Source organism: Orbicella franksi, chromosome 5 (assembly GCF_964199315.1).
Source record: "Orbicella franksi chromosome 5, jaOrbFran1.1, whole genome shotgun sequence".
Lineage (NCBI taxonomy): Eukaryota > Metazoa > Cnidaria > Anthozoa > Scleractinia > Merulinidae > Orbicella > Orbicella franksi.
In genome coordinates this window covers 23,157,401-23,167,400 of record NC_138149.1, presented here as the reverse complement: position 1 = coordinate 23,167,400, position 10,000 = coordinate 23,157,401, and the positions used below count along the sequence as shown (strand labels likewise).

At 39.3% G+C, this 10,000-nt stretch overlaps 1 protein-coding gene and 3 pseudogenes across 2 annotated transcripts in view; 2 read left to right on the top strand and 2 right to left on the bottom strand.

Moving 5' to 3' along the window:
• LOC145486866 (uncharacterized) overlaps positions 1–10,000 on the bottom strand; it is a 52,978-nt gene that overhangs the window by 37,203 nt on the left and 5,775 nt on the right. The window lies entirely within an intron of this gene.
• LOC145486782 (uncharacterized) lies at positions 2,644–3,469 on the top strand (annotated as a pseudogene).
• LOC145486867 (uncharacterized) lies at positions 4,742–6,395 on the bottom strand (annotated as a pseudogene).
• LOC145487028 (uncharacterized) overlaps positions 6,569–10,000 on the top strand; it is a 5,376-nt pseudogene continuing 1,944 nt past the window's right edge. The window contains exons 1-5 of the transcript XR_014049346.1: positions 6,569–7,249; positions 7,775–8,248; positions 8,368–8,579; positions 8,851–9,398; positions 9,877–10,000. The exon at positions 9,877–10,000 is cut by the window's right edge and continues 312 nt beyond it. The product of XR_014049346.1 is annotated as an uncharacterized LOC145487028 (transcript). The remainder of the gene's footprint in view (positions 7,250–7,774; positions 8,249–8,367; positions 8,580–8,850; positions 9,399–9,876) is intronic.

The following is a 10,000-nucleotide window of genomic DNA, read 5'->3' as shown; positions in this document are numbered from 1 at the left end:
CAGGCAGACATATTCCTCATTTTGGCCTAAACTCCTTAATATTTATACTTCCCTTGGGTTTAATTTTTTCATACTTTTCACATGGTAGAAATGATATTGCCTGACATGTTGAATTGGTAAAAAGTCAAGATTGTTCAAACGGTTTTTCCAATATCCTGTAATTTGTCATTCTTCTAAATATATTAGATTAGCTCTGACAGATTTTAACAAAATAGGGTATTTTATAGGAATTGTATGTAGTTACAACTGAACTAAATTTTAAAAAAATCACTGAAGGAAACGCGAGAAAATTCACTGTCAGTTTTGCTTTTTTGCGTTCATGTTGACGTCATAAAAGTCGAAAAACACTAGCGTTTTCCTTTGAGCGCGCCCAGATTACTTGGGCTTTCGTCCTACGCGCGTGTTCAATCATGAAACTATAGGGAGCCACCTTAAACAACCATCCTTTTTGTATACCAAAAGAGCCTTTAATTTGGGAGCATTTATTCGACTCCAAACGCAAAGATCACTTTATCGCTTTGTTAGCCATTCTGTTCACAATGGTCGGCCCTCTCAAAAAATACCCTGGTCAGCGGAATTGCCATCAAAAAATTGGTAACGACCTGTCGACTGACTGACTAAGTGACTAACTGACCAAGCGATTGAATTATTTCTTGCCCAATAACTCATTCTAGCTGCGCAACGTTAGCTATCACTCGTTAATGAGGAACCCTGTCTAGACGTTGTAAAACGTCAAGTTCCTAGAGGAACTTCTACCTGATGAAAGTAAAACTTCGGAAGGATAAGTTATTCTTAATTTTGGAAAATGGTAACGTCACATGAAAACCGGCACTAAGGCCCAGTTTAAACGTCGCATTTTACATGCGCCGAATCTAATGCTCATTTCAGTCGACTCCATTAAAAGAAAATCGCATTTGATTTAAACGTCGCATTTAATTCTCTCGAATTTAATTGCCGGGCACGAGAGTGAGATGTTTCTTCCCAGACTCCGCTCTTAGTATCCCGCCAATATGGCTGACAAAAGTACATGCAACGAGCACGTTTCACGTTTGCGTGGTTTGTTCCTAGCAAACGTAATTCGTGCTAACAGGAAACGGCGTCTTATAATGCAAATGACAGTGCATAACCTTTGAGCAAGAAGAAGACGGCTTCTGTATGTTTGCTCTCTTGTTATGCTTTTGCTATCACAAAGAAATGTCAAAGCACGTGTTCCTCATCCTCGATCGTGCCGTCGATTAATTAGAAATCACGGCTGGTGGAACAAAGTATGGAATACCTACTCTGATGCTCGGTTTCAGAAAACGCTACGTGCATCGCGAGCAACATTTCATTTTATTTTAAGTCGTGTTGGGCACGTACTTCAACGGCAAACTGTGACTGAGGAACCAAATTTCACCTGAGGAAAGACTTGGCATATGTCTTTATAGACTGGGAAGCACGTAGGGGCCAAACCACCGCCCAAATGTTTCTTCAGTTCTTGGGTATTTCACATTATTTCGTATTACTTACAAAGTGTTGACTTTTTCTACACCAAACATGGCAGATGAGCAGGAGACCTATTGCTAATTATATTTACGTGAAAAATGTCGGTAAATGTCAAAGTTGTGACGTCACAGTGATGACGTCACGTTTTTGCCACTTTTGAAGTTTTTAGTATGCATATTTTTTACAATGTGTTCGAAAGAGCACATCAAAGGAAGTTGAAACCTGAAAATATTTTGTCCATATCACAAAAATTAAATGAAATATGGCATTTTTAAATATGAAAAATAACTCTGCAAAATATGGGGTCCCCCCCTTGAGAAAAAATCCCCAAATTGAAGTTGTATTTTTGTTCCGGCAAATGCAGCTATGTTGCACATGTGATGTGCCAGATGACTAAAGCAAAAATAAAGAAGAAAATCGGAATAAAAAATTATCCCTCTAGTGTTATTGCGTTAAAACTAGTTTTGTTACGTCATAACCTGTGACGTCACCCGTTTTTTTACTATTAATACCATCGTAACAAAGCCGAAAATCAAATTTCTAAAACCATACGATTTTTGACAACATCAAGCTTTCTATTTTGCTAGATTATTAGCCTTCCTAGAATAAAACTGAAAAAAATAAACCAGAGAGATTGACTCAAGAAGGACAGTATGGTTAAGCAAATTCCGAGGGGGACAACAAAAAATATTTAACTTACCATATCTCAAAAAATAATCATCGTAGCAAAAAACGGTTTCCGGCATTTTACTCCTCAAGTCAGGGCCTTTCCAATGACATAATCTTTACATAAGATTTTACAAAAAATTATAGCACGTTTTGGTGACGTCATCAATTATGACGTCATAATTTGACATTTTGTCACTACTTCCAAATTAAAATAAACTGGAGAACAAAGAAAGCTCATCTGCGAAACTTGGTTCAGAAATATATAAACCAAGCAAATATAGCCTTCATGAAACATTAGGGTGGTGGTTTGGCCCCTACGTGAGGGGCGATTACTATTACATTACTGCTGAAATGGTTAGAAGAGGAGTTGCCACTGTGAGCTCCATTGTACAAGAAGTGTGTAATGTGATTGTATAATATTTGTGGACTGAAAGTATTTCAAGTAACATGCCGAAGTCCCGAGAAGACTTTGAAGGAAAGATTCTGGATATGGAGGAATTATGGTAGTTTCCTTGTTGCTGGGTGGCATTGGATGGGTGCCACATACCCATAAAATGTCCACCGGGCGGGCCTGAAGCTTGTGAAGAATACCATAATTTTAAAAATTTTTATTGTTGTTCTGATGGCCATGGTCGACTGACATTACCGGTTTGTGTGGGGTAGTTATGGTTATCCCTGGAACTCCTATGATGCTATCATTTTCAAGTATACAAACCTGTGGAACTCAATTCAAGACGGTTTTCTTCCCAACGTAGGTAAATCTGTTGGTGAAGTAAATGTTCCACCTCTTTTCATAGCCGACTCCGCCTTTCCCCTTCGTACATGGCTCTTGAAGCCCTACACAAATGCATTTTTGAGTCCTGAACAAAGATATTTCAACTACGGACGTAATAGGTCTCGTATGGTCACTGAAGGAGCATATGGTCAGTTAAAGGGGAAGTGGAGGGTGCTGCTGCGGAAAAACGAAAGTGGCAAGGAACATGTCCGCACAGCAACACTCGCATGTATGGTACTACACAATGTTTGTCTCCTGCAAGCAGACTCTATTCCAAGAAAATATGACTTATCATTTGGTCCCGATGGCAAAGAGAGAACAAACAGGGATGAAATCAGGAAACTCTTACTCATGGGAGAGTGCAAAAGTGTGAGTGATGTTTAAGGAGAGGCCACTAGAGTCAGAGATACCATTTGTGGAAAGTTATAGGTAGAGAGAGAAACTGGGAGAGTTTCCTAACTTGATTCTATAACCTGGTTAAAAATATCCATCTTAGAACATTATCAAGACTAACATGCAAGTGTAAACTTAAAGACTCTTACCCCGAAATTATCACCCACGAATTAGTTTGCAGCTAAAAGGGTAACAGATATTCTGTTGTCATTGCCTTATTTTTGAAATATTAACGTTGCCATTTTGGTGTAAGTAAGTATAAACTGCAACAAGGACTTGCATTTCTTTTGCCCAGTTGTTGAAATTGTGCTGTTATTGCCCTTCCTATTATAATTATTATTATCATAGGAATAATTATTGGAAGTTGAAATTCTAAAATCGTCATTATTCAAAACATGCAGTGGCAAACTCCATTTCAATTAATTGAAACCCAGCCATTTGATAACTGGAAAGCACTCACAACTCATTTGTATGGTTTGTAGGTTATGTGACTACAAAGGCAAAGCTATCATTTTGTTAGGTAAACTTCTGAAGCACACTACCATCTTAAGTTATGGTCAGTAATTTAACTTTCCCATAACTGTAGTCCAAATGTTAACTTTACGAGTTGTACATGTTTGTCACACTTGTCATGTGTCTTGACTTCTGTACTGCGGAAAGAAATCAGGCAACCAATGCTTTTATTGCAGTGAGCAGGACATATGAAAAGGGTTTTTAGTTGACAATATGTGAAAAATGGAAAAAGTTCAGTGTCCATGGTGTATGCCTTTCTAAATGGTAGGGATAAACCAGCATATTTTTGACCGGGGAAGGGGAAGGGGAAGGGTGGGGTTTGGGCAATCACTAAAAGTAACATTCCGGCAGAAGAAAAAATGTAAAAAATAGGGTCCAAAGGGAGTCATGCAAAACAAACATAGCAATCTTGCACAACCTGATGCTGGACAAAATTTCTTGCTCAGAAAATCCCCCCCCCCCCCCCAACCGCATTAATACAATATTGTTCATCCCCAAGGCTCAACATCAACAAACAATTTCTCTTAAATGGTCTCCAAATATGTCTTGTTGTATTCAGATGTTATCAAAACACTCTTCTCTAGTCATCATCCTTGTGGTCTCATGACCTGTGTCTTTGTTAAAGACCTCGATTTTTCAAGTAGCCTGATCAGTAGTGGGGCTTTCAAGGGTTAATAGACCCATGCATTTTATAATTGCAGACAGCAGCAAATCAAACAAGAATCTGACTGTGAACTGATAATCCTAAACTGCAACTTTGCCAAGCAGTTAAACAAATATAGTTTGTTTCTGCCTTACAAATTTTGAAACACATTGCCATCACTAAATTGGAAGTTTTCATTTGGAGCTAATGGCATGCTATATGTTGGGGAGAGAGACCTGAAGGACACTTCTGACAATCCTGGCCTATTTGATACATTTGGAAAAAAATGCTCTGTAATCAGCAGACATAAGGCCACTGACAGTATACAGTGCACTTCCAGGGTGAAAGCTATCAGACCCTAAAGGTGGTTGAGTTAGAAGCTGGATCATTTTAAATTCATGTTCACGGGATCTATTCATTTCTTCTCGCAAGAAGCTGATCAGCTCTTTCGTTGGATCATTGATAACAACCTCTTTAACTAGCTCTGTGGCTTCCATGATAGCAGCCTCGAGTTTTTCCTTCGGTTTTCCTTTCTTCCTTTTCTTGATAGGAATAGAAAGTTCCCCTTCAGAATCCTCATTATTTTCCAGGTGATCTTGAGAAGATTTCTCTGAATCAGCTGATTTGCAAGACTTCTCTGAACTGGTAGACTTCTCTAACGAAGAGGGCTCTATGGCTTGATCTGGTTGACAAGAATCCCTGGTCTGAACCACTTCAAAATGAGGCTTAAACCAGTTTCCAAGCCCTCGGTCTTCCTGGAATCTCTTGATCCCCGTGGCTGTTCGTATGGTGAGTGCTGCTTGTTTGCAGTTACTAACACATTTCTTGAACTTTGCCCGCAGTTGGTTCACGCTGAATTTAAACTCTTTACCCCTTGCAGAAACACTTGGTGTTAGTAAAAATGAGTTTTCTCTTGTAGTAAGTATTGCTCACTACAATGTCAATTAGGTCGTCGATGTCCTCAGAACTCCAAGGTGATTTACGTCCATATTTCTTTTTCCTCCCCTTAGACTTCTTAACAAAAATACTTAGTGACCTCCTTCCTCAACCTCGTCATCATCACTGGATTTCTCGGCTATGTCATCGTTTTCCAATCTATCTTCTTCCACTCTACCAAATAAAAATGTAGCATATTATTTATTTATTTCATTATTTATTTATTTATTTACTTATTTATTTATTTATTTATTTATTTATTTATTTGTAACAATTACTGTAGCTGTAATCCAAATCAGCCTGGAGCTGCCATTATTTTTGCCTTTTCAGATAAAAGTTAGTATGTATGAATTTTTAGAAAATAGCTCAACAAAGAAACTAAGTGCCATAGGTTGGGACAACTCGAAAATGGTGTGGAAATTATTTACGATAAAACACGGAAATATTTTTTATTTCTTAAACTTCATTCATGTCATTCATGAAATTAACGAAAAACACCTTCTGATATTCCTTCTGTACAATCCAGGTGTGTATAGGTTAAAATACAAGAAAGCTTTAAGCTTACGCTATCAGTCCAGAGTGAAGGAAACACAAGGAAACAAGGAAACAAGCACTATAAAACAAAAAGCCTCGAATTTGACATCTCGATCTCGCTTGCAAGGCCAGTACATACCTTTCTCGTGGATTCTTGCGCTTTGCCGTGCTTTGCAATGATTTATCACCACACATTGAGCGAGAAGACGCACTGATACTTGTTTCACTTTTCTGTCCACTGATTTCGTTCTCGGCTTCCTTTTCCATCTTCTCCCGAAAGCAGGCTTCACAATACGCTACACTTCTCCCAGCCTTCCAGCCGGATTTTTCTTCATCCTCTTCGAAAACTGAGCATCTCACGCAAAAAGCATTAGCGCAACTCAAACAAATATACTTTGTTGGAGCAAAGCAAGAACCACACATATTAGTATCCTCAACAGCCGCCATTATTTCTCTTGAAATTTACCGCCAAAAATTCCCTTCAGCTTGTTGTGCGCATGTCATGCAGCAAAAAACTGTGGAGTTATGGGTAAAATATAATTTAACATAATTTATGAATTAGATTCGGCACATGTAAAATGCGGCGTTTAAATCAACTGTCGAACTTCAGTCGTATATTCAACTGGATCAGTCGAATATTCGACTGAACTCGCATTTAATTGAAATAGGTCGCATTTAATTGATTTAAACGTCGCATTTTACATGCACTTAAAGTGCCTATGAAGTAAAAAATAATTTTGCCCTGTTTGGTTGTTTATGTCTTGATGAACACAGCTAAACGGTTTTAACCGATCAAAGGCACTTTCTTGTCGTATTTTTTGAACCTCAAAGTTTGGATTTCGCAACCTGAAATGGGTCCGTTTTGCGCGCGGTCAAAACGATCATCTTACACAGGAAGTGACGTAGTTGGTGGTTCTGAGGGCGATAGTGTCATGGCGGACAAGAGAGCAAAGAAGGGAGCAAAGAATTATTGCGCGGCCGGTGGCCCCAATAAAGTCAATTGTTCCAACAAAACCGGGACGCCTGGAATTTCCATGCATTACTTTCCCAAGGAGGAAAGTTTGCGGCAGAAATAGACGCGATTTGTCCGGATAAATCGGGACGATTTCGTGCCGAAGAAGTCGTCGTGCTTGTGTTCCGTTCACTTTGACGATAGTTGTTTCGAACACAAGCCGGTGTCTTTAATGGATGCAACTGGAGAAGTTGTTACGTTAAAAAAACGGCTGATAAAAGGTTCAGTACCAACAAGGACTGCTGTTGTGCCCTATACGTCTCCTTTGACTGACCGAAAGCGGCGAAGAGTAAGTAAAGTTTATTTATTCAGAGCTTATTTCATCGCACGTGGCGTTGTTTTGCATTTAGCTGATGTAACGCATTCAAACAAATTCACGAATAAGTTTATAAGTTTATTTCTTTTCGCAAATCATTCAAGATATATTTTCTCACAGCTTAATACGGCTGTTGTTCGTTTGAAAGACCCTTGAAATCATGAATTGAAACAGAAAAGGCCAAATGAATGAAATAAGCTGTACACGTGTGCTTGAATTTATACAGTGGTGCACACGTACTGTTCCTGGTCTATCAGAAGTCTGAAGACAAATAAATAAATCGCTTGTTATATAAATCATCTCTAATATACTAGTTCTTACTAATAACTCGTGTGTTTTTAAGCGTGTACATGTTTTTTTACAGTATTTATATTATTGGTTGAAGGAAGTTTTTGCCCTTTTAAATTTGGAAAATAGGTGATCTTTTCTTTCCTTTAGAAAATATTGCCTTTTTGACATATGGAGAAAGTTGTATAATCCATGCAGTTTTCTTTCTAGATCTGCAGAGAGGTGATGCATGACCCTCCTGGCAAGAAACTAAAGCTCAGTGCCACATCAACCTGTAGCACCACTGTAACATCAACCAGTAGCACCACTGCTACATCAACCTGTAGCACCACTGCTACATCAACCTGTAGCACCACTGACACCTTGACAGAAAGCACATGTGATACAAATCTTGGCCCAAACACATCTTTGGATATGATGTTATCAGCATCACCTTCCCCTGGTTCCAGTACAGCTACCTGTACCTCCGCTGCCACTTCTGTTCCTACATCTCAAGTGAATTATGAGGCTACTCCTCACCTTACCCCCAGTTGTCCAATCACTCATACCCCACAGCAGCCTGGTAAATGTAAACGCTGTGAGAAGTATTCTAAGAAAACGCGGTCACTGTCAAAGAAGCATAACCGGCTTAAAAAGAAGTATGCAAAGCTAGAAAACAAGTTGAAGGAGTTGCAGAGTGTTCAGGTAAGTTCTTGGTTTTTTTCCAGTTAGTTTGTCAGTGTAATGAAAATAATTTCCTCAACAGATGTATTATCAAAATGAGGACCCAGCTGAATATTGCCTCCTTGTTTTCCAAAAATTAGGAGACAGAGAAAGAGATGGAGAATGAGGAGTGTGCTGTTGAGATGGAAGAGGAGCCCAAGGAGGAGCTCAAGGAGGAGCTCAAGGAGGATGTAGAAGATGAAGTGGAGGACACTGACTGGGGCCCACATGAAGATAGTGCACCATCAACAGAAGATTACTCTTCACAAAGTGAAGAAGAGCGTGATGGTATTGATTCCAGCAACACAGTGAGGTAAATCTATTTGTTGTGCATTATGTTTGCTGATCTTAACAAATGCTGGCAGGGAAAAAATGAGCCTATGCATATATAGGTACACGTAAGCCACACTTCTGATAGTAAATCAAATAGAAGTGTGTTACATCCACAAAAGCCCAGCAGGTTACCCACAGGCTAACTAAGAACCTTGTCCACAAAGGGGTATGAGGATGGGCCCGGAGATTACCTACTGGCTGGAGTCACCTTTAAATATCATGGTAGCTTATAGTTCTATTTTGGATTTCAGGGTTGAACCAGGAACATCTTGCTACAAGGAGCCCAAGTTCATTGTTTTTTTTTACCAAGCTCCTTTGCCTCTTCTCCCTGTTTTGTTTCAAGTGTAAGGGGGAGAAACCCAAGGTCACAATGAAACAAAGAGGAACCATGGTAATTGTCAACCAACACTGCTTCACCTGTGGTGAAAATTCCTTTTCATGGAAGTCACAGCCAATGATGTTTAATGGGAGGTACCCCGCTGGAAATGTGCTGCTAAGCTTCAGTATCCTCATGGCCGGAGCATCTATTAGCAAGATTCTCTTGGTATTCAAGCACATGGGCCTGTCAGCATACAATGCAAGGACATTCTTTTTCCACCAAAAGAATTTTCTGTTCCCTGCTGTCCTTGGCTACTGGGAGCGTTATCAAGCAGCCCTCATTGAGAAAATCAAGAACATGAAGGATGCTGTGTGGAGTGGGGATGGGCGGTTCGATTCCATGGGGCACAGTGCTAAATTTGGTGTTTACACCATGTTCTGTAATACCATTCTTAAGGTGGCACATTTTGAACTTCTTCAGGTAAGTGGTGTTGTAAGCTAAAGGAATGTATAATTATATTTTAAAATGGGTGGGAGTCAGGCAAAAATTTTTGTCAACATCAGGTTGTACAGGAACTGTTTTTCGATTTGTTTCGTGTTTCTTTTGTGTTACTTCATGTAGCTTTGCACAATTTTTTCCCTTGCAATTGCCCAACCCCCCATCAAGAATATCATGGTCCATTCCTAAGGTGGGAAAGGTGATAACAATAGTTATCCCAGAAAATATGCGAGTCATAAGAGCAAGCATTCTTCGTATTCATGAAAATAATAATTATTACGATTGATCGAGATACACACATTCCATGCCCATTATGCCCTACTTGTTTTTCTGGTACATTTATGAATAAACATTCATATTCATCAGTTAGTGAGCTCAACACAGTAGTCTTTGCAAAGGAAAGTACTTACTGTTTGATTGCTATATCATGGTCACCCTATTTATTGGTAATTTATTACAGGCAAACGAGACTGGTGGCAGTTCACCAATGGAGCTGGAGGGAGCTAAACATGCATTTTCATATCTCCAATCAGTTGGCCTCAGAGTTGTAGTCTTCATATCTGATCGCCACAGGGGCATTGCCA